At 40.3% G+C, this 24,786-nt stretch overlaps 1 long non-coding RNA gene across 1 annotated transcript; it reads right to left on the bottom strand.

Annotated features, from left to right (window-relative positions):
• Positions 1–8,003: 8,003 nt before the first annotated feature.
• LOC149975113 (uncharacterized) lies at positions 8,004–22,883 on the bottom strand. Its single transcript, XR_016488671.1, has 2 exons — positions 22,570–22,883; positions 8,004–9,013 (listed from the first exon to the last, which is right to left on the bottom strand). It is a non-coding gene; the product is annotated as an uncharacterized LOC149975113 (long non-coding RNA).
• Positions 22,884–24,786: the final 1,903 nt, after the last annotated feature.

Genomic DNA, 24,786 nt, shown 5'->3' on the forward strand with positions numbered 1-24,786 from the left:
GGTATAGCCCACAAAGATCTCCGCCATGGCACAACCCAAGGGGAGGTGCCAACCCAGACAGGAAGATCACGTCAGTGACTCAACCCACTCAAGTGACGCACCCCTCCTAGGGACGGCATGGAAGAGCACCAGTAAGCCAGTGACTCAGCCCCTGTAATAGGGTTGGAGGCAGAGAATCCCAGGGGAGAGAGGGGAACCGGCCAGGCAGAGACAGCAAGGGCGGTTCGTTGCTTCAGAGCCTTTCCGTTCACCTTCACACTCCTGGGCCAGACTACACTCAATCATATGACCTACTGAAGAGATGGGTCTTCAGTAAAGACGTAAAGGTTGAGACCGAGTCTGCGTCTCTCACATGGGTAGGCAGACCATTCCATAAATATTGAGCTATATAGGAGAAAGCCCTGACTCCAGCTGTTTGCTTAGAAATTCTAGGGACAATTAGGAGGCCTGCGTCTTGTGACCGTAGCGTACGTGTAGGTATGTATGGCAGGACCAAATCGGAAAGACAGTTAGGAGCAAGCCCATGTAATGCTTTGTAGGTTAGCAGTAAAACCTTGAAATCAGCCCTTGCTTTGACAGGAAGCCAATGTAGGGAGGCTAGCACTGTAGTAATATGATATTTTTTTTTGGTTCTAGTCAGGATTCTAGCAGCCATATTTAGCACTAACTGAAGTTTATTTAGTGCTTTATCCGGGTAGCCGGAAAGTAGACCATTGCAGTAGTCTAACCTAGAAGTAACAAAAGCATGGATTAATTTTCCTGCATCATTTTTTGACAGAAAGTTTCTGATTTTTGCAATGTTACGTAGATGTAAAAAAGCTGTCCTTGAAACAGTCTTGATATGTTTGTCAAAAGAGAGATCAGGGTCCAGAGTAACGCCGAGGTCCTTCACAGTTTAATTTGAGACAACTGTACAACCATCAAGATTAATTGTCAGATTCAACAGAAGATCTCTTTGTTTCTTGGGACCTAGAACAAGCATCTCTGTTTTGTCCGAGTTTAAAAGTAGAAAGTTTGCAGCCATCCACTTCCTTAAGTCTGAAACGCAGGCTTCTAGCGAGGGCAATTTTGGGGCTTCACTGTGTTTCATTGAAATGTACATCTGCATAGCAGTGAAAGTTAACATTATGTTTTCGAATGAGATCCTCAAGAGGTAAAATATATAGTGAAAACAATAGTGGTCCTAAAACGGAACCTTGAGGAACCCCGAAATGTACAGTTGATTTGTCAGAGGACAAACCATTCACGGAGACAAACTGATATCTTTCCGACAGATAAGATCTAAACCAGGCCAGAACTTGTCCGTGTAGACCAATTTGGGTTTCCAATCTCTCCAAAAGAATGTGGTGATCGATGGTATCAAAAGCTAAGGTCTAGGAGCACGAGGACATATACAGAGCCTCGGTCTGACGCCATCAAGAGGTAATTTACCACCTTCACAAGTGCAGTCTCAGTACTATGATGGGGTCTAAAACCAGACTGAAGCATTTCGTATACATTGTTTGTCTTCAGGAAGGCAGTGAGTTGCTTTGCAACAGCTTTTCCTAACGTTTTTCAGAGGAATGGAAGATTCGATATAGGCTGATAGTTTTTTATATTTTCTGGGTCAAGGTTTGGCTTTTTCAAGAGGCTTTATTACTGCCACTTTTAGTGAGTTTGGTACACATCCAGTAGATAGAGAGCCGTTTATTATGTTCAATATAGGAGGGCCAAGCACAGGAAGCAGCTCTTTCAGTAGTTTAGTTGGAATAGGGTCCAGTATGCAGCATGAAGGTTTAGAGTCCATTATTATTTTTATCATTGTGTCAAGAGATATAGTACTAAAACACTTGAGTGTCTCTCTTGATCCTAGGTCCTGGCAGAGTTGTGCAGACTCAAGACACTTGAGCTTTGGAGGAATACTCAGATTTAAAGAGGAGTCCATAATTTGCTTTCTAATGATCATGATCTTTTCCTCAAAGAAGTTCATGAATTTATTACTGCTGAAGTGAAAGCCATCCTCTCTTGGGGAATGCTGCTTTTTAGTTAACTTTGCAACAGTATTAAAAATTAATTTAGGATTGTTCTTACTTTCCTCAATTAAGTTGGAAAAATAGGATGATCGAGCAGCAGTGAGGGCTCCTCGATACTGCACGGTACTGTCTTTCCAAGCTAGTCGGAAGACTTCCAGTTTGGTTTGGCGCCATTTCTGTTCCAATCTTCTGGATGCTTGCGTCAGAGCTCGGGTATTTTCTGTGTACTATTTTCTGTTTTGTGCGTAGCAAAGCAGCATTACTATTGCAACAACACATCATCAGTAGGGTAAAACGAACCTGTCTCCTGACGGTCTAATCCCAGCTCACGTTCCCTATTAGTGGGTGAACAATCCAACGCTTGGTGAATTCTGCTTCATAAAAGCTAGTTTCTTATGACAAATGTTTTTTGTTTTTAGGGGTGCAACTGCATCTAGGGTATTGCGCAAGGTTACATTGAGTTCCTCAGTTAGGTGGTTAACTGATTTTTGTCCTCTGATGTCCTTGGGTAGGCAGTGTGAGTCTGGAACGGCATCAAGGAATCTTTGGGTTGTCTGAGAATTTATAGCACGATTTTTGATGCTCCTTGGTTGGGGTCTGAGCAGATTATTTGTTGCGATTGCAAACGTAATAAAATGGTGGTCCGATAGTCCAGGATTATGAGGAAAACATTAAGATCCACAACATTTATTAAATGGGACAATACTAGGTCCAGAGAATGACTGTGACAGTGAGTGGGTCCAGAGACATGTTGGACAAAACCCACTGAGTCGATGATGGCTCCGAAAGCCTTTTGGAGTGGGTCTGTGGACTTTTTCATGTGAATATTAAAATCACAAAAAATTAGAATATTATCTGCTATGACTACAAGGTCCGATAGGAATTCAAGGAACTCAGTGAGGAACGCTGTATATGGCCCAGGAGGCCTGTAAACAGTAACTAGAAAAAGTGATTGAGTAGGCTGCATAGATTTGATGACTAGAAGCTCAAAAGACAAAAACGTCATTTTGTTTTTTTTGTAAATTTAAATTTGCTATCGTAAATGTTAGCAACACCTCCGCCTTTGCGGGATGCACGGGGGATATGGTCACTAGTGTAACCAGGAGGTGAGGCCTCATTTAACCCAGTAAAGGTCAATCACATCAAGATAATGATCGGTGATTAGTTCATTGACTATAATTACCTTTGAAGTAAGGGATCTAACATTAAGTAGCCCTACTTTGAGATGTGAGGTATCATGATCTCTTTCAATAATGGCAGGAATGGAGGAGGTCTTTATCCTAGTGAGATTGCTAAGGCGAACACCGCCATGTTTAGTTTTGCCCGACCTAGTTCGAGGCACAGACACGGTCTCAGTGGGGATAGCTGAGCTGACTACACTGACTGTGCTAGTGGCAGACTCCACTATGCTGGCAGGCTGGCTAACAGCCTGCTGCCTGGCCTGCACCCTATTTAATTGTGGAGCTAGAGGAGTTAGAGCCCTGTCCATGTTGGTAGATAAGATGAGAGCACCCATCCAGCTAGGATGGAGTCCGTCACTCCTCAGCAGGCCAGGCTTGGTCCTGTTTGTGGGTGTCCCAGAAAGAGGGCCAATTATCTACAAATTGTATATTTTGGGAGGGGCAGAAAACAGTTCTCAACCATCGATTGAGTTGTGAGACTCTGCTGTAGAGCTCATCACTCCCCCTTACTGGGAGGGGGCCAGAGACAATTACTCGATGCCGACACATCTTTCTAGCTGATTTACACGCTGAAGCTATCTTGCGCTTGGTAACCTCTGACTGTTTCATCCTAACATCGTTGGTGCCGACGTGGATAACAATATCTTTATATTCTCTACACTCGCCAGTTTTAGCCTTAGCCAGCACCATCTTCAGATTAGCCTTAACGTCGGTAGCCCTGCCCCCCGTTAAACAGTGTATGATAGCTGGATGATCAATCGCCATTGACTAGGGTTTTCAATTTGTCAAGAGCTAATGGTGGGAGGCTTCGTCGTCCCAGATCCCGTAACGGGAGGAGTAGAGACCAGAGAAGGCTCGGCTTCTGACTCCGACTAGCTGCTTAATGGGGAAAACCGGTTGAAAGTTTCTGTGGGCTGAATGAGTGACACCGGTTGATTCATTCCTACAGCATTTCCCTCCAGAAGCCATGAGAAAGTTGACCGGCTGCGGGGACTGTGCGAGGAGATTTATGCTACTATCTGTATTTACTGGTGGCACAGACGCTGTTTCACCCTTTCCTTCACTGAAGTTACCCTTACCTAACGATTGCGTCTGAAGCTGGGCTTGCAGCACATCTATCCTCGCCGTAAGGCGATCGTTCTCCTGTATATTATGAGAACAGCGACTGCAATTAGAAGGCATAATGTTAATGTTACTACTTTTAGCTTCGGCTGGTGGAGGTCCTGACGAACCATGTCCAGATAAAGCATCTGGAATGGAAAAAGTAGATTATTAAAAAGTAAAAACTGTAAAGTTGTCAGGTAGCAAAGTAAGGTTGGCAACAAAACGCACAGCAACACTCAATGATGTAATTGACACTGTAGTGGGTGTTTCATGCTCTTCTATGGATGGGCCTTGTTTCATTGGAGGATCAGATGGGTTAAGGTTAAGAATAGTTTATTAAGACATTTTATTTTTCTCCTTTGCCAAGATTTTCCATCCACCTGACAGGTGTAGCATACCAAGAAGCTGGTTAAACAGCATGAGCATTACACACGTGCACCTTGTGCTGGGGACAATAAAAGGCCACTTTAAAATGTGCTGTTTTGCCCCACAGATAATCATAGTTTTGAGGGAGCATGCAATTGGCATGCTGACTGCAGGAAAGTCCACCTGTTGCTAGAGAATTTAATGTTAATTTCTCTACCACAAGCCGCCTCCAACGTCATTGTAGAGAATTTGTCAGGATTTAGTATTCACTATTCAGACTAGAAGTGGTAGGCCGCAGTAGTTACCTAATGGCTGGGACATAACACGAGGTGATGGTGACTAATGAATAACACTGCCATGGGCCTCAGGATCTCATCACGGTATCTCTGTGCATTAAAATTGACATTGATAAAAAGCAATTATGTTTGTTGTCAGTAGCTTATGCCTGTCCATACCATAACCTCACTGCCACTTTGGGGCACTCTGTTCATAATGTTGACATCCCCAACACGACACACTCTGTTCACAACATTGACATCACCCACACGACGCCATACACGCTGTCTGCCATCTACCTGGTACAGTAGAAACCAGGATTAATCTGTGAAGAGCAAACTTCTCCAGCGTGCCAGTGGCCATCAAAGGTGAGCATTTTCCCACTCGTCGGTAACAACGCTGAACTGCAGTCAAGACCTTGGTGAGGACAGCGAGCACGCAGATGAGCTTCCCTGAGACCGTTTCTGACAGTTTGTGCAGTAATTCTTCGGTTGTGCAAACCCACAGTCATCAGCTGTCATCAAACCCACAGTCATCAGCTGTCCGGGTGGCTGGTCACAGATGATCCCGCAGGTGAAGAAGCCGGATGTGGAGGTCTTGGGCTTGCGTGGTTATACATGGTCTGCAGCTGTGAGGCCGGTTGGAAGTACTGCCAAATTCTCTAAAACGACATTGGCGTCAGCTTATGGTGGAGAAATTAACATTCAATTCTCTAGCAACAGCTCTGGTGGACATTTCTGCAGTCAACATGCCAATTGCACACTCCCTCAAAACTTGAGACATCTGTGTCATTGTGTTGTGTGACAAAACTGCACATTTTAAAGTGGCATTTTATTGTCCCCAGCACAAGGTGCAAATATGTAATGTTCATGCTGTTTAATCAGCTTCTGGGTATGCTATACCTGTCAGGTGGATGGATTATCTTGGCAAAGGAGAAACGCTTACTAACAGGCATGTAAACAGATTTGTGCACAAAATATGAGAGAAATAAGCTTTTTGTGCAGATGGATAACTTCTGGGATCTTTTATTTCAGCTCATGAAACATGGGACCAACACTTTACATGTTGCATTTTATATTTTCGCTCACTATACACCAAACATATCTACACACACTGGTTATAAAGCTCATATAAGTTTGGTGACTCTAACTACAAAGCAGGTGATGCCATCACAAAAACACATTTGGTTAAAAAAAAGTACTTTCTTACCTCTTGCTTCTTCATGAGGGTTGAGGACTAAACTGAGCATGTGCACAGTGAGTCGCATGATTCTAGCTTGTTCCTGATTGGAGATATTGAGTGTTACAACTATCCTGTGTTACAACCATCCCTGGTCTCCCATACTTATTGAGCTACTATAGGCCAATCAAGATATAACATTTGTCTTAATAAACTAGTTTTAACATTAACTTGTCTGATCCAATGAAACAAGGCCCATCCATAGAAGAGCATGAAACACCCACTACAGTGTCAATTACATCATTAAGCGTCAACCGCAAAATGCCATATTTTATTTAGTATGATATACTTTCAGAGCCCCGAAAGGCCATTTCTCAATTTTTGGAATCTGCACAACACAAAGTAAATACAGCTTGATTTGTTTAAAGTGGAAACTGTGGCATTGTGTTTGTGTGACACAACTGCACATTTTAAAGTGGCCTTTTATTGTCCCCAGCACAAGGTGCACCTGTGTAATGATCATGCTGTTTAATCAGCTTCTTGATATGCCACACCTGTTAGGTGGATGGATGATATTGGCAAAGGAGAAATGCTCACTAACACTGATGTAAACCAATTTGTGCAGAATATTTGAGAGAAATAAGCTTATTGTGCATATGGAAAATGTCAGAGATTTTTTAATTTCAGCTCATAAAACATGGGACCAGGACTTTACATGATGCATTTATATTTTTGTTCAGTGTAAATGGTATTGATTGAGGCTACCAGTACTCTTCAAGTGATTGTTAGTGATATAGCACCATCTTGTGGTACATTTTCACACTGGCGACTTCACAGAGTTGGTCATATTGGTTAGGGAAAAGTTGAATGCCTTTATTATGTTGTTACCTTCTATAATTATTCATTATGCATGATCATGCATTATACATTTAAGGTTTAATCTGCAGTTGCTACAGATGTAGGATCTTAACTTGATCATTCTTTTTTTTGTGTGAGCATATTCATGCACAGCAGGGTACTTTAAACTTCAGTTTTAAAACGGCTTCTAAAGTTAGTCATTTCCACTTAAAAATATCAGACTTGATTTGCCGTAAGAAAAATCTATCAACCCCAACTAAAATGTCTGTTAATTATAATCCCCATAATTCACATTTCCTGTTGCTGCAGGATTATTTTCATGCTGTATCAAACTTGCTCAAATTGAGATCCTACATCCATTTGTGTATTTATAAATGAATGATACAGTGCCTTAAGAAAGTATTCCCACCCCTTGACTTTTTCAACATTTTGTTGTGTTACAGCCTGAATTTAAAATTGATTCAATTTAGATTTTTTTGTTGTCACTGATGTACGCACAATACACCATAATCGTAAAGTGGAATTATGTTTTTAGAAATGTTTACAAATGAATTAAAAAATTAAAAGCTGAAATTTCTTGAGTCAAAAAGTATTCAACCCTTTTATTATGGCAAGCGTAAATTAGTTCAGGAGTTAAACCTGCTTAAAAAGTCACACAATAAGTTGCATGGACTCACTCTGTGTGCAATAAAAGTGTTTAACATGACTTTTAAATGACTACCTCATCTCTGTACCCCCACACATACAATTATCTGTAAGGCCCCTTAGTCGAGCAGTGAATGTTAAGCACAGATTCAACCACAAAGACTAGGGAGGTTTTCCAATCGTTTGCGAAGAAGGGCACTTATTGGTAGATGGATAAAAAAAAAGCAGACATTGAATATCCCTTTGAACATTGGGCAGTTATGAATGATACTTTAGATGGTGTATCAATACACCCAGTCACAACAAAGATTCAGGCATCATTCCTAACTCAGTTGCCGGAGAGGAAAGAAACCGCTCAAGGATTTCACCATGAGGCCAATGGTGACTTTAAAACAGTTAGAGTTTAATGGCTGTGATAGGAGAAATTGACCAACAACATTGTGGTTACTCCACAATACTAACCTAAATTGCTAAAGGACAGTGAAAGAAGGAAGCCTGTACATTATAAAAATATTCCAAATCATGCCATCCTGTTTGCAATAAGGCACTAAAGTAATATTGTGAAAAAAATGTGGCAAAGAAATGTTCCTTTATGTCCTAAATACAAAACATAACTGTATGTTTGGGGCAAATTCAACACAACACATCACTGAGTACCGCTCTTCATATTTTCAAGCACGGTGGTGGCTTCATCATATTAATATGCTAACATGCATTGACTCAGGGGGTTGAATACTTAGCTAATCAAGATAAATTAATCTTTTATTTTCCATACATTTTTTAAAACAAATGTTACAGTATTTTGTGTAGGACGTTGACAAAAAAAAAATACAATTAATTTTGAATTTGAATCCCACTTTGTAACACAACAAAATGTTTAAAAAGTCAAGTGTGTGAATACCCGTTGCCCATTTATTCTTGAAGAATATAACATATAAATTCCTCATAAGCTTAGTTCAACTGTCGTACCCCATCAGAACCAAAATATAAGCTTGTTTTACTCAAATGTTTGTAAACATTGCAAATGTAAATAAACTAACAAACCAAAACCAATTGTATTGGTATACACATATTTAGCTACAAAACATGCTTAAAACAATTTTTGATATATTGGGTGCTCAGTCCTTGCATCCATTGTGCTATCTATGCATTTTAGAGTGGTTACATTTCTCCAGGCCCTTCCCTCCGTTTTTTTTTTTACCAATACAGAGGCGGGGTGTCCACTTTGTAATTGTTTCAACTGAAGATTGTCCCTTTAACTCAGAAATGAATTTCTCAAACAATATGTAGCCTGCATATTCGAGTTGATTATTAAGGACAGAATGGCCGCCATCTCCATGGTTCCATAGTCTTCAGTTGGACTGTTTCACTTCTGACTGGTTGGTTGGTTGGCTGTAGGGTAGAGGGCGAGAGGAGAAAACAAGAAATGCAAGATCATTGTTGTTTTGTCTATGGGAAATTTGATTTATTGATAGGTCTTGAAAAAACATTCAGACCTAGGGAAAAGTGCTATACAATGTAATCCATCAAGAATGACAAGATAATAATTGTACTGCCAGTGCCAGAATCTCCAATAGATCCGTCTTTGTCAGTAGGCTTGTGTGTATTGAAGCTATTTCTTAACCACAAGAGGTCAGTATTTAGTTACATTTGCGTACACCTCATGCGGCATAAAAAAAAATCTAAAAAACTCCACAGCACTTTGTGGAGAAAGAAATTACACCCCACGTCTGTGGTTAAAATACATGTTATTCCAATAAGAATCATTTCCCCTATCCACAAGTGTTCCCTGTGGAGTCAGACAATATGGCTGCAACTTATATTACATTTCATATAGGTGTCAATGTAACTTTTACTGCAGGCTTGTCTGTTATCCAGGGTCACAGCCTGTATATACACGTCTCCAAGATTTCACCCTTGGTTTCTAAATATGCTTTATGTTATTCAGGGCCTAAGCAGTCGCATATCACATTGACTTATATCACAAGTTCCGTCAAGTGAGCCTGCCCTTGAAATGAGACCATTCACATTTCCTTCCACTTCCAATAAGCAGTGGAAATAGAGGTATTGAACAGTAACAGAGAATGAGAGTCTTCCCAGAGGCTGTAGTGAATTTGATTTGTGTTCCACTGTAATCCTAAATTCGAAGGACTTTGACAGTTGTATCGTTATGGTTTTCTTGGAAAATGTCATATCTTTCCTGACTTATGTTTCGTTTTGTTTCAATCTGTTTTATTGTGTTTTGAGCAGCCAACGCCAGGAAAACCGTGTAAATTATATTGAAAAAGCTCAACATAGTGTGGTTTATTTTTTCTATAGACCAGAATTTTGAATTATACTTCTACATTTCTAAAATCATTGTATAAATAAATACAGAATCAATACATTGTAATTTACAAAAAACATAATTGACGGCCGATGCAATTGATTATGATTTCCTACATGTTGCATTGCATGTGTAAACTAGTTTAAACATCAGCAATCTATGGCAATGTATTGTTCTGAATTACGACGGGGCATTCTGGTTTCCACAGTGACAGCAAACACAGGAGTGGGCTCATTGCTCTTAAATTTCACAGAGCAGTAATTTCATTTACAACTGTAGCCAAACACAGCTGTAGGATTTGGGTGTACTTGAAAGTCCTAGCAAATCATTGTTGACGCTATATGACACTCGGCTGGGTGGGAATCGTGTGTTGGTTGATTTATGTGGATATCAACACCCAAAGTACTACATTATGACTGAGTCATATTGCAATATGAGACCAATATATGAGCAGTCCGCTCTCTCTCATTGGTCAATTTACCACTCAGAAACACGTTGAAACGAACACAACAGACAGTAGGAGTACAGTTAGTTGAAATAGAGGAGCTGCTATTCGACATTGCGATCTAAAGTTGTCTTCCCGGGAGCACCTTTGCTATCAGCAGCACGTTGGAGTCAATGTCATTAAAACGATCCAGTGTTTATTACAGCTGCTATTATAGGACTGCTGAAGGGAGGGAGAGTCTCACAAACTTATCGGTTCTAATACTATTTGAAATCATACATTTTTTTATTACCTGTGATTTATTGAGCTTGCCTGTTGCAACAAAACCAATAGAAAAGCCCCAAAAGTGGAAACCCAGCCCACCTGGCTCTCCAGGTAAGCTTAAGCAAACGCTCAAAGTATTGAATGATTTCTCATATATGTGAACCCAGGTATGGTCACGTCCCATTTGAGCAAAGCTGACATGGAGCCCCTAGCTCCAGTGATAGTGTAATCTAGTGGTGTAACCCAAGAACCTGTTGCTAGTGGTCTGGCAAGAGGCTTCATGGCTGCAACAGTCAGAAGAGAGGAGATTCCCTTTACAAGCAGGGCTTAGCTGTGTACTTCCTCTCATTATGAGGCTGTGAGTGTATTTGGATGTGAGAGCAAAGGCTACTGTAGCTAACACAGACAGAGAGAGAGAGAGAGAGAGAGAGAGAGAGAGAGAGAGAGAGAGAGAGAGCGAGAGAGAGTGTAATACCAGCTCTATAGAATACTGTATTTTTGTGTTGTTGATTTGTGAAAAGGAAGTGTACCTAGAAGGCAGATGTCAGGCGAGAGAGGGGGTTCTAGCAGAGCAAACACATCTAATCAAAAATGGAAGTAGAGCAGGGTTACCCTCAATAGAATAATTGTTTTATCTTTTCAAACAAGTCTCCCCAACATTAGTGTTTTCACATGCAGACTCCCCTCTAACTCTCCCTTTTAAATGCACTCAGAAATGAGAGCGAGAGAGAGAGAGAGAGAGAGAGAGAGAGAAAGAGAGAGAGAGAGAGAGAGAGAGAGAGAGAGAGAGAGAGAGAGAGAAAGAGAGTTGGCCAGTAACCAGGCCAGTGCTGCTGATAAATTGTCAGGAATCTTAAAACACTGGTTATCAGCTGTCTGGGAGGGGATGGGGGTGGGATAGGGTTAGATGTGTCTGTGTGGGGGGTTGAGCACTGGCTGGCCTGTGGGTTGGAGTAGTAGTAGACCTGGTGTGAGTGTGTGTGTGAGTGGGGGGTGGGGGGTTGGGGTGGGGGTCTAGTCTGTATGTCTATGCACCAAAACAAGGTGCCTTTATGTTGGCTACCATGGCTATAGGATGACAATGCCCCCATCCACAAGAAACGAATGGTCACTGAATGGTTTGCTGAGCATAAAAACGATGTAAACCATATCCCATGGCCATCTCAGTACCCAGATCTCAACACAATTGAACCCTTATGGGAGATTCTGCAGTAGTGCCCGAGACCGTGTTTTCCACCACCATCAACAAAACACACACGTATGGAATTGACCTTGGAAGAATGATTTCGCATCCCTCCAATAGAGTTCCAGAAACGTGTGGAATCTATACCAAGGTGCATTGAAGATGTTCAGGCTATTATGATACTTTATGTTGGTGTTTCCTTTATGTTGGTAGTTAACGTCACCTGTATTTGAGCAATGTCCTGCATGGAGTAGTAACCTGATGAACCGTTCTGTACTTTCAGAGGGGTTGGGTTAAACGCGGCAGACTCATTTCAGTTGAATGCATTCATTTGTACAACTGACTAAGTATCCACCGTTCCTTTACTTTCTGTGCAATTTTTTTGATTCGTCCAGTGCATCCTATTAAAGCCTATGTGTGACTTGTGCATAATCCATCAACTCCACACAAGTGTAAAATTGCAACTAATTGTGGAGAGCTTCACGACTTCATGAGCTCTGGAGACTAAATAGCCTAAGAACTTGTTACACAAGGGGATACTAATTATGTATTTTTGGTATGACATTTGGTCATCGAATTATGAAATACGACGTGGCAGGCAGACACAATAAAATCTGTTATGTTCATGTCTGACAATCTGAGGCGATAGCGACCACTGGTCAACTTCTTGGTGTTATTTCCCCCCTCTCCCTCTCCGGGCAGCGTAAAAATGGCCCTTACTTTTACCCAAAGGGCGCCAAAAGTGTGTGGTCAGGGTTTATGTTAACTGCAAACATGATCAAAACCATTCTGCAGCAAGTAATGAAAGCAGTGGGGTGTTGTGGAAGTGTAAGGGCACCTGGAATTTGGGCCACCCGGGAGAGACTTCAGGTTCTCAGCCCTACGGACAAGTCGACCAATAAACAAGGGGCCACTCCGTTGCAGATCAATCTGCTCATTAAATCAATACGCTACGCAGTCTATGTGCGCTTAAAAGGAAACATTTTGGAAATAAGTGGTGAGTTGCATGTAGGAGTTAGCTATCGAAATTATACATGTTGCGAATTGCTGTTGTCCGTCATATTATAGTAGACTATAGCCCATATCTTAATCTCAATTATATATATTTATTTTTTATTTTTTATTTTTATGAAATCGTCTTTTCAAACGAAGATGTTTGATTTAAAAGTTATAACTTTGTCTCCAAAAATGATTAGTCTACATCCTTGTCCCCAAATAAAAACATAAAACCATAACCATTGTCAACCTAATTCATAATATACCTATGCTTTATTTCATGGAGGATATTAGATGTAATTAGAAATAATATATAGGCATAACCATACGGCTTATTTCCTATTTTAAAAAGTGCGCTACCGATGCCCACAATGATTCCAAAATGAAATGTTTTTTAAGACTATCATTTCCATATAGTTGATTAGCCTATAGATTTAGTCCTACGTGAACTATAGCCTCATCGAAATGAGATAATTCAGGCTAATAAATGATGCCTTGAAACACACTCAAGTTTGATTATTTCGAACGAAGATCTGCTAAATTTAAGTGAGGGTGCACCAAACATGTAGCTAAGCTCGTTTATTCATTCAATCATGTATTTATTCATCTATTATTCATGTATAGAAAAACATTTGCATTTTCTATTTGTTAAAATTGTAGGCCCACTGTGGCAATCTGGGCATGTAATACAAATTCCTGTATTAATCATAATACAGTATCTCCTTTCAACTTTATAAATATTGTATTAAATTGTATAATTACACGGCATTATCCATATTATTATAGCAGTTCAACTTTTACTATATTTAATTTAGAAATAAACACTTTTTTTTGTGTCAAGCAGCACGATAGGGTACTATAGCATAGGACTAATTTCAAGGAAGCCAATTGCCAGGAAACGTATGGGTGAACAATCACTGCATGCACAGACCATGACATCTTAACTTGTTTCAAATGAGAGGAAATTTGGAAATTAAATTAATCAGTAGCACTTATAAATCAAATGACAACATGGACAGAAAGACTACTTAGAAACACCAGGGCCACGTCATTGGACAGCTAGATCGCTCAAGATTGACTTCGAAATTGGACGTCTGTCCATCTCTTGAGAATGTTGGGAAACGCCTTCAAACCCAGCCACTAGGGGCAACTGTGAGTGCTATTACCATCAAGTAGTAGAGGTAATCCCATGACTCCGGATCCGAAGGTAGCGTGTTCAATCCCAGTGGAAGACACACACTTTTGTTTTAACCCTATCCCAAACCTTAACACTTAACTTCGAAATTTGATGTTCGGAGCCACTTCAATATTTGACGTTTGGATAAATGTGGATTAACGTCAGAATCTGAAGTCAAATTTGGTTAAACCGTGAGATCTTGTTGCAGCCCAGCATTTTGGAACAATTCCTCAAGTTCTCCATCTCTTCAAACTTTGAGATCATTAATTAACTAGACAGGTTCAAATGGACACCTACTCTGCTGGGTTTCCGCACATGTTTGAACAGCAATGTGGCCAAGCAAAGCTGAAGTGCAGTACTACACCAGATGATTATCTCATGTATCATAAGGGAAAGTAAGTGTAGACTGGTGTTGAGGCAGCTGGCTCATAGAACATACTCACAAAAAAAAAATGCCTCTGTCCCATTGGCCAGCTTGGCAGCAGTCTCTGTGTCATTGGCCAGCCCGAGAGACCCAAGTGGATTTTCCAGCTCTGTGGTTTGATGAAAGGGAAACCTGACACTCACGAGACCAGTGATTGGCCGAGCCATAGAGAACTTTCACAGCCCTCTTTTGATCTGAATAAAAAAGAGAACAATATCTAATGCGAGGCATTATACAGGCTTAACCTGTGTGGTTTGGACTTCAGTACTGCACCGGCGTCACAAATGCCTGGTAGTTGGGGGATTACAGTCGGGGTTATAGGTTATACAGTGCCTTCAGAAAGTATTCACACCACTTGAATTGTTCCACTTGTTTTTGTTGTGTTAGAGTCTTAATTTAAAATCGCTTAAATTTAGATTTTTTTTGTCACTGACCTACAAACGATATCCCATAATGTCAATGTGTAATGATGTTTTGTAAAATTTAACATCTGAAATGTATTTGGCAAGCCAAAATAAGTTCAGGAATAAACATTTGCTTAACAAGTCACATAATAAGGCACATGGACTCACACTGTGTGCAATAATAGCGTTTAACGTGATTTTTGAATGACTTCCTCATCTCTGTACCCCACACATACAGATATAGTTCCTTGAGAAAGTATTCATACCCCTTGACTTATTCATAATTTTGTTGTCTTACAGCCTGAATTGAAAATGGGTTAAATCTTTTTTTCTCTCACCCCACAATGACAAAGTGAAAACATATTTTTAGAAATGTTTAGCAAATTTATTGAAAATGGAACACAGAAATATCTCATGTAGTTATTTACACTTCTGCGTCAATGCATGTTAGAATCACCTTTGGCAGCGATTACAGCTGAGTCTTTCTGGGTAAGCCTCTAAGAGCTTTGCACATCTGGATTGTACAATATTTGCACATTATTATTTTTTACTTCTTCAAGCTCAGTCAAGTTGGTTGTTGAGGAACATTCAATCTCATCTTGGTATGCAACTCCAGTGTATATTTGGCCTTATGTTTTAGGTTATTGTCCTGCTGAAAGGTGAATTTGTCTCCCGGTGTTTGCTTGAAAGCAGACTGAACCAGGTTTTCCTCTTGGATTTTGCCTGTGCTTAGCTCCAGTCCGTTTCTTTTTTATCCTGTAAAACTTCCCAGTCCTTAATGATTACAAGCATACCCATGACACGATGAAGCCACCACACTATGCTTGACAATATGGAGAATGGTACTCAGTAAAGTGTTGGATTTGCCTCAGATATAACACTTTTTATTCAGGACAATAAGTGAATTGCTTTGCATGTTTTGGAATATTTTTGTTCTATACAGGCTTCCTTCTTTTCCCTCTGTCAATTAGGTTAGTATTATGGAGGACCTACAATGTTGTAAATGAGTCTGTGTTTGAAATTCACTGCTCGACTGAGGGACGTTACAAGAAATTGTATGTGTGGGGTACAGAGATGAGGTAGTCATTCAAAAATCATGTTAAACACTGTTAATGCACACAGAGTGAGTCCATGCAACTTATTATGTGACTTTTTTAGTCCAATAAACATATTTAGGCTTGCCATAACAAAGGGGTTGAATAGATATTGACTCAAGACATTTCGGATTTGAATTTTTTGTGAATTAGTAAAAATGATTGAAACATAATTCCACATTGACGTTATGGGGTATTGTGTGTAGGCCAGTGACACAAATTTGATACCTTTTAAATTCAAGCTGAAAAAGTCAAGGGGTGTGAATGCTTTCTGAAGGCACTGTAATTGTAAGGTCCCTCAGTCAAGCAGTGAATTTCAAACACAGATTCAACCAAAAAGACCAGGGAGGTTTTCTAATGCTTTGCAAAGAAGGGCACCTATTGGTAGATGGGTAGAAAAAAGCAGACATTAAATATCCCTCTGAGCATGGTTCCTAACTCAGTTGCCGGAGAGGAATGAAACCGTTCTGGGATTTCACCACAATGCCAACGGTAACTTTACAACTGTTACAGAGTTTAATGGCTGTGATAGGAGAAAACTGAGGATGGATCAACAACATTGTAGTTACTCCACAGTACTAAGCTAAATGACAGAGTGAAAAGAAGGAATAAAAAGTGTTTGTTTGGGGAAAATCCAACACAACACATTACTAAGTACCACTCCCCATATTTTCAAGTATAGTGGTGGCTGCATCATGCTATGAGTATGCTTGTAATCGTTCAGGACTGGGGAGATTTTCAGGATAAAAAAGAAACAGAATGGAGCTAAGCACAGGTAAAATCCTAGAGGAAAACCTGGATCATTCTGCTTTTCACCAGACACTGGGAGATGAATGCACATTTCAGCAGGACAATAACCTAAAACACAAGGCCAAATCTACACTGGAGTTGCTTACCAAGAAGAGAATGAATGTTCCTGAGTGGCCGAGTTACAGTATTGACGTAAACTTAAGACTTAAAAATGTATGTCTAGCAATGATCAACAACCAATTTGACAGAGCTTGAAGAATTTCGAAAATAATAATGGGCAAATATTGTACAATCCAGGTGTGCAAAGCTCTTAGAGACTTACCCAGAAAGACTCACAGCTGTAATCGCTGCCAAAGGTGATTCTAACATGCATTGACTCAGAGGTGTGAATACTTATGTAAATGAGATATTTCTGCATTTCATTTTCAATAAATTTGCCCAAAAATATGTAAACATGTTTTGACTTTGTCATTATGGGGTATTGTGTGTAGATGGGTGAGACAAAACATAAATGTAATCAATTTTGAATTCAGGATGTAACACAACAAAATGTGGAATAAGTCAAGGGGTATGAATACTTTCTGATGGCACTGTATATGTGGATATCAGTGTTCAAGGTTCAGGAGCGGTGGATGGATGAATCAGTGGGGAAAAGGGCCATTATCTTCCTGTCTGATGTATGACAGGTCCCTATGTGCTTGTGATGGCTGATGGGAGTGCTCTGGGACTCTGGGAGAGTCCAAATAACACGGTGACGTCGTCATCAGCCCAATTAAAACAAGGAAGCATTCATTGGGCCGCATGCTCATTAATCAACCCGGGCCGTTGCCTGTTGACACATAGTGGGTGTCGGATGTGTGCGTTTGTGTACCCTCACCTCGAAAGCAGTTGTTTGGACTGACGTGTACAGAAAATACAGGGTACTCATAGATCCAACTTAGTGCCCGTTCAATATGGCAGATTGCATATGGGTCCACCGGCTCTGCACCATATAGGGGGAATGCGGTGAACCCTTTCGGAAAGCTTAGTAACACATGTGGGGACAGGGAGGGAGGGTGAGAGGGTGAGGGTGAAAGAGAGAGTGAGAGGGGGGTAGAATGTGGATGGTTGTCATCGCTGTGTTTTAACGCAGGCTAGACACAGACTTCTCCAGAAACTCTCCATTACTGTCCATGATGGATGACAGAGGAACCTGGCCCCGGATGCACCGTCCTCTTTTCTCTTCACCCGGCCCTAACTGACTAACTGACTGACGGGGGGCTGGAGGGACCCATCCAGGGGTTATACCATCACCATCACAACACTGCTCCACTCTGACCTGATGCTCATTAATGATCCAGGAGAGAGAGAAAGAGAGAAAATGAGATTGACTGTTCACAGTGCTTTGAGTAATGTAGGACTATCATATCAAGGTTTGTGTGTGTGTGTGTGTGTGTGTGTGTGTGTGTGTGTGTGTGTGTGTGTGTGTGTGTGTGTGTGTGTGTGTGTTTGTGTGTTTGTGTGTTTGTGTGTGTGTGTGTGTGTGTGTGTGTGTGCGTGCGTGCGTGCGTGCGTGCGTGCACCCGATTTCTCACGTGAATTCGTGGGAGGCACAGCCTATGGTCCGACACTGTGTCTTATGAAAACAATGTAATATTGCTGATGGATTGTGCGTAACAACACCAAACTGTAGCCATTCAGGTCAGATATGGCACAGAACAATGGTGTTAGATTACAGAGATCTCATTTCCCATGTCTTTGAGAGGAGTCTTTGAGAGGACTCAGCATGGCCTCTGTTGATATAAGCTTAAAGATCTTTGTGAACAAAATCAGTTTATTGACCTTACATTTTAATGTCTGGCATGGCAAAATGTCATGTAAAAAATAACCTACACTGATATGCAGAATTCTGGTCCTGAAAATCAATATTATCAGTCAGGAAACTGTTCTGCATTTTGAATTCAATGTTTAGAATTTATGCCCCTGATCATAACACTTATAGAGAAAGATATGGGACATCTTTCGTTTTTTGCTGAATTCCCTTTCCTAATCTTCAGAGGAAGGTGGCACAGGGTGTAAATATTTATTTTATTACGCCACAGACTGGAAACACGCTGTGACCCACACAGCGTGATGCAGTCATCTCGACCTAGTTATCCCGGCCACTTCCACCGGACAGATAAGGAAATAGCTGAACTCGCTCCCGGTCAGAAACGCAGTGATATACCATGCATGGGAACTGGACACAGAGGGACAGTGTATGATATACGATAATATGCTCTATCACATTTTCAACTGGTCAAACCGATGAGGCCTTTGTTTGCATTCGATAGTGATTGCTGCAAGATTCATATTTACAAAATGATAAGTTGTATTGATTGCCATCAATTGTCTAGGCTACTCAGAAAGAGTTCCGTTTTTTTGTAAATTTTCATTTTTAACCCCCAGGCGCATTAGTTGTCAGCCAAATACGGACTTGAATTATTTGTTCTCTGTTTTTGGCGAAACCCTGCAGCGACATCTGCGTTGCTGCAGCTGCGTCGGGAGATATGACTGCTGAGAGTAATCGAACCATCTTTAAGAAGTCAATGAACCTCGTCCGAATAGGGATGACATCATATCCTCTTGGGGTAGCCTACTAATCCAGGTGTCTTTTGACCGCTGCTTCGCCATCACCCATACATACAGCAAGGAAGAGAAAATCCCCTTCAGTCCCTGGACCCAAAATGAAGAGCAATAGACCTGAAAAGCATTTGCAATATGATGTATTATCTCATGCATGTTGCATGTAATTTAACAGAATTTTGCAAATGCGATCATAGTCCTTTGGCTACAGATAGGTTTAGACGTATACATTTGGTCTGCTTCATTTAAAAACTGGGTCATACTAGTGGTACGTTTTATAAAATGCTGCCTGCTTTAAAATGCCACATAAAAAAATGCAAATAAGCATGAAACGCGTCCAAAAAAATTATATTTGAAATCTAGTTTCCGTTTTCCATTTTAGTCCTAATTTTAGAAAGATATCTGTAAAAACCTTAACCGAAGAACATCTTTGACATGTTTATTGTTTTATTTTAATTCCTTGAAAGACCCATATGGGGATCAAGTGGCAATAATCTTAACATTTAGTAGGTTATAGTCCTACGAACGAAAACCTGAACTCTTTCTGTCTCTCTTATCAATGATGTGCCCAAAAGCACCGTCATTACAACGTTATGCTATTCATTGGTTTGTGTTGAAAATATGTTTAACATTGTGAATGGTGTATATCATTCTAATGTAGGCTGGATTTGTATCTGTTTCTTGACGTACAGTGGTGTGAAATGCATGGACATTGATTTGTAGGGTTGTTATCGATGGTCAACTATAGGGTTCAATAACTTGGGCCTATGAGCATTTCGGTCTATGAGCATTTTAGGTATTCAATTGTTGATGTGTGTTGTCATATCGAAATGACAATATATATTTTTTTGTGATTTCAAAGTACTTCCAAAGAATCCTTCAACACCACATGTTGGATAATAATGCATGATGCATTCTATGACGCGATAAAGCAAACAAAGTCACTGATCTGCAGAGTAGTCTACAAAGCCTGGAATATAGTGATTTGTTAAATCATTTTGTCCTATATTAACGCATTAACCTGAACGAATATTATTTAACCATTAGCCTATAGTTAGGGTAATTTTTGCAAATTAGCAACTATGATATCGATTTGATGAAGGCTGTATACGCCTCCCATTCCATATGGGTCTGAATTTATATTCCAGCCAGACATTCACCGCCGTAAGGGCTGCCTTGGTTAGGCCTATCGTACAGCATTCGGGCATTGTCTATTCATTTCTTTAATTGGTTAGTTTAACATTTTAATACTGTGCGTAACTCGTGTCTCTGAAGTTCCTGGTCTGTTTATTTCCCAGTGAAGTAATATTACACTACTACCGCGGCGGTTCATCATGCCGCGGTGACGCGCCTTCCACTTAAATAAAGGGCATAAAATGTCTCGAATCTGGCCAAGGTCAGTCAGTGTCAATCCACAGCGTTTAGCTAACAAAACATAACTATTATGGCTATTAGACGGTATCCAGTCTTAATTATTTGGACACCAATTATTTACAAACCCAACTGGGAACATTGAATTAGACCTAAGTCTGAAATGTAGTCATTTTAAAACGAAGACACAGTGCTCCAGATGATTTTGAAGCACTAATGCAACGCATATCGCCATAGCCTATAAGAAAGACAAACACGAGTACATTGTTTAAAATTGCATCAACTTTACCCATAAATGACATCAACTTTATCATAGCCTAACAAACTTTACGCAAAGCAACCTTTCTAAAATGCATAATTGAGCGCAGGTACACACACACACACACACACACACACACACACACACACACACACACACACACACACATACACACCTTGATATGATAGTCCTGCATTACTCAAAGCACTGTGAACAGTCAATCGTGAATAAGTAGTTTTACAAGCAGAGAGGTTGGGTAGATTTCAATTCCAAACTCTCTCAATCCATGCAAATATATATGTTCCCTCACTGAATCTTATTCGTAGCAGTATGCCTAGCCTATATCTTTGTTTAAATGTAGGCTAATATATTGCACTGTATCCTATTGTGAAACACATAATAAGTGCTACCTACATTTTTAAAAGGTTGCGGGTAGGGTTATGTATTGTTTGAAGGTGTATTTTGTTAAATCCACAAGGCCAGAATAACGATGTTGACGCGAGGCGTAGATGGCAGTATAGTCTGCAGTGTGTGTGTAAACGCAGCCATTTTCCGGTTAATGTTTTTGCGTGCAGCATTCCCAAATGGATTTATGGTCTCTATTAACGGTTTTAAATGTTTATCACCGACAAAACAGAACAGTCGCCTCCTGCTCGCGGGGATAAATGGAGTGTTAGCCGAGTCCCCTACAATGACACGCATGCCCCCAGCCACTTGGGAGGTCTGCCTCTCCTCCTCTCGCCTCACTTGATCTCATAGTGCCGCGCGCCACAGGCGAATAGAGGATGCAGTATGAGTCAGGGTGTTCAGAACAATATTTTGGGATAGTAATTTGCCTAATACACATTGTGTATATAGCAATGGGTGTAGCATATCGTGTATATAAAGAGAACCCACATGAAAACACACATTTTTAATATTTCTACCCTACGTTGCACATCATTTAGATCACCCCTCTTCAATTATATTTGCTATTTCATTGTCTATAGACTTTTTCAACTGTCAAAACAATAACACGTTCTATGTCCACTTCCGCCCCGCCTCAAGAATACGTTAAAAATGGCTATAGTAGTCTATTGAATGCCAACGTTGTTCATTTTGTGTAAATCGAAAAATCTGCACCATCAACATATAGTCTATAGCTAGCACACACACATGGGCCTGTGTTACCGCATGAATTTCAGTAACCATACATATTCTGATTTGTCTTTTGAATTTGTATTATAATCATCACGCATATAACGATAATGACAATGCATTGTTATTCTGATTATTCTGAATATTCGGGTTATTATTATGATGGTGATTATTATTAGGCTATTAGTATTACAGTGTTATAACGCGTCAAAGTGGTACTTCCGAGTAGCCTACTTAGCATTATAATAACAAGGTAACAGAGCGGCTTACAACGAGCAAACAAGCGCACAACGCTCCACATGGTAGCCAATGCAATAACTATGGAGTTACATCGTCTTAGTCAACTTTGACTGACTTCCATCAACACCGTTACTGAAAACTGTGCATCACATGTAAGCAAGACAGGAAATAGCCTCTATAACAAAAATAAAAGATAAATATCACAATTAATTAAAGTGTCCCTTGAAATGTATTCAAAACAAATGAAGGAATCCGCGTAGTTTAGGCTACTTACCATGGATTAGATAAGGTTCGTTATATCCACGACCTCTAATAGGAAGAAATACCATCAGTGTTCCAACAGCCCGTGTCGATTCCTCATCCCCTGATAATGTCCTCCCTCGGCTATACAGAGACCCCGAGCGGTTCCTTTCATGCCGAGCACTCATGGCTTTTCGACAAGACAATATAGCCTCTGTCCTGGGAGCCGGCGCACCGACCTGTGCCTGGAGAAGGTTTTTGAGGACGATTTGGATGGAGAGGGAGTTTTTTTTGTGAGAAACTCAATCTCACATACAGTAGCAGGCCCCATCTGGGAACTGTCACAACTGACAGCAACACAGGGCACAGGCCTGATCTTCCGCACAACATTGCGCGTAAAAGTAGGCAAATAAGAGGTTTTGCATAAAGGTCAATTGTTGTCAGGTCCGTTGTCTGTTTTTGGGGATATATTTTACGTATTATTTGCAATGGTTGGAGATGGCACACAGTTAAGCGTCGCGGAATATTCTGGTCACACAAGTCCAGAGATGCTTCTGGACTCGAACTGGTTTCACGATCTCTAAAAAGTTACCATCATCTTTTTGCGCGGCAAACGTGAAGCAAAAACAAGCATTCTGCAATGTTGTTTCACACTGAAGGATGCAAATATTTGTTTGTTTGTACATTAGTTGTTGCATATAGGCCATGATTTTACTCATCCATTGAATTATCATGGTAAATAAAGTCATTCTCTTGACCTAGTAATATTTCCACTTGCAGCCTCGACATGCATCCTTCATCTTGCCTAAATTTGATATATTTATAGAAACAGCGATGCATTGTTGAAAGTCAATTTGTAGTGCCAGTTGATGCTTTTGAAAACACTGACAACCCGTGCCACTCAGTCTTATGGAACTGAACTTGAGACATGAACATGATTTCATCTAACGTCTAACACTGGGCAAAAACTGTTTGATTCCACGTTATTTGTCATTTCAACCACCCCAATTTTTTTTTTTTATGAAGTTGAATCCGGTGGAAAACTGTTTGGAAATGAAAAAAGTAATCAACATCTGGGATTTTCGTATTTTTTTTCACCCAACTTGTAACCTAAATGACCTGGTGACATTTTTTGTTGATTTCACTTTGGATTCACGTTAATTAACAACTCAAACAGATGTAAATCAAAGATAGACGTTGAACTGATGTCTGTGCCCAGTGGGTTGTATTGTCGGAAAATGCTCTTATGTGTTGTGCTGGCATAGTATTCAACTTATTTGTTCAGTATATTCTGTTGGTCTTAATGTGTTTTTTGAATGATCAATAAAGATGTGGCCATATGTTTTTATTTAGTTGTGGCCAAATTCTAGCGTAATAACTCTCATTGTGTGTAAAACAAAAATGTACGCATGAATATGCCACTGTGCCCTGTAGATCAATTCGTTGATTGTGCCCTATCCTCTTAGTAATCACATATTTGTCCCAGCTATATTTAAATATATCCCCACTGCAGCGCAATATCTTATGTTTAATCAAAAATTGCACTGTTGGAATAAAACATGTTTTACAATGATGCAACGTTTCATAGGCTTTTGTTTTAGTGCTGGGCCATGACAAATCATAGGCCTAGCTCAGTAGATAGTGGGCTCGTTCCTCTGCCCAGGCCTGATCTTACAAAGCCTGGATAGGTATTTTAGCTATCAGCTAACCACATCATATGTTACTGCAATCTGTCAGTCGGTGATGTGGCACGCAACCACTGATTTACGCATGCAACGTCTGAACAGAGGAAAGCGATCTAGAACTTCATCATAGGAAGATTTTGACTCACGTGGGTTACATATAGTAGGCCGTCATTGTAAATAAGAATTAGTTCTTAACTGACTTGCCTAGTTAAATAAAGGTTAAATAAAATAAATAAAATACAAAAATATATAGTACATTGGCAGTCTGTTTTGAGTGCACGTTTCGCACTTTTATAGTTTTGCTAAATATATTTCAGTATTGAAATAGTCTAGGCCTGTCTCTCCTTAAAATACAAATACATGCATAACCCTGCATACTGACATACTTCTTTGTCAATTAATTGATGCCATAGTTTTCCTATATGGGTTTGATAGAAAAAATGCATTAAGAATGATCCTGTTTCCAGATTGCGAGTGGAACGCACCGCGTCATTACGTTCAGTGTTGCAGCAGGATAGCTTCGAACCATCTGATCCGACGTCAACATGTCTACCCGCCCTCGTTGA

Source organism: Oncorhynchus mykiss, chromosome 19, assembly GCF_057628025.1.
Source record: "Oncorhynchus mykiss isolate SJ-2025 chromosome 19, ASM5762802v1, whole genome shotgun sequence".
Taxonomy (NCBI): Eukaryota; Metazoa; Chordata; class Actinopteri; order Salmoniformes; family Salmonidae; genus Oncorhynchus; species Oncorhynchus mykiss.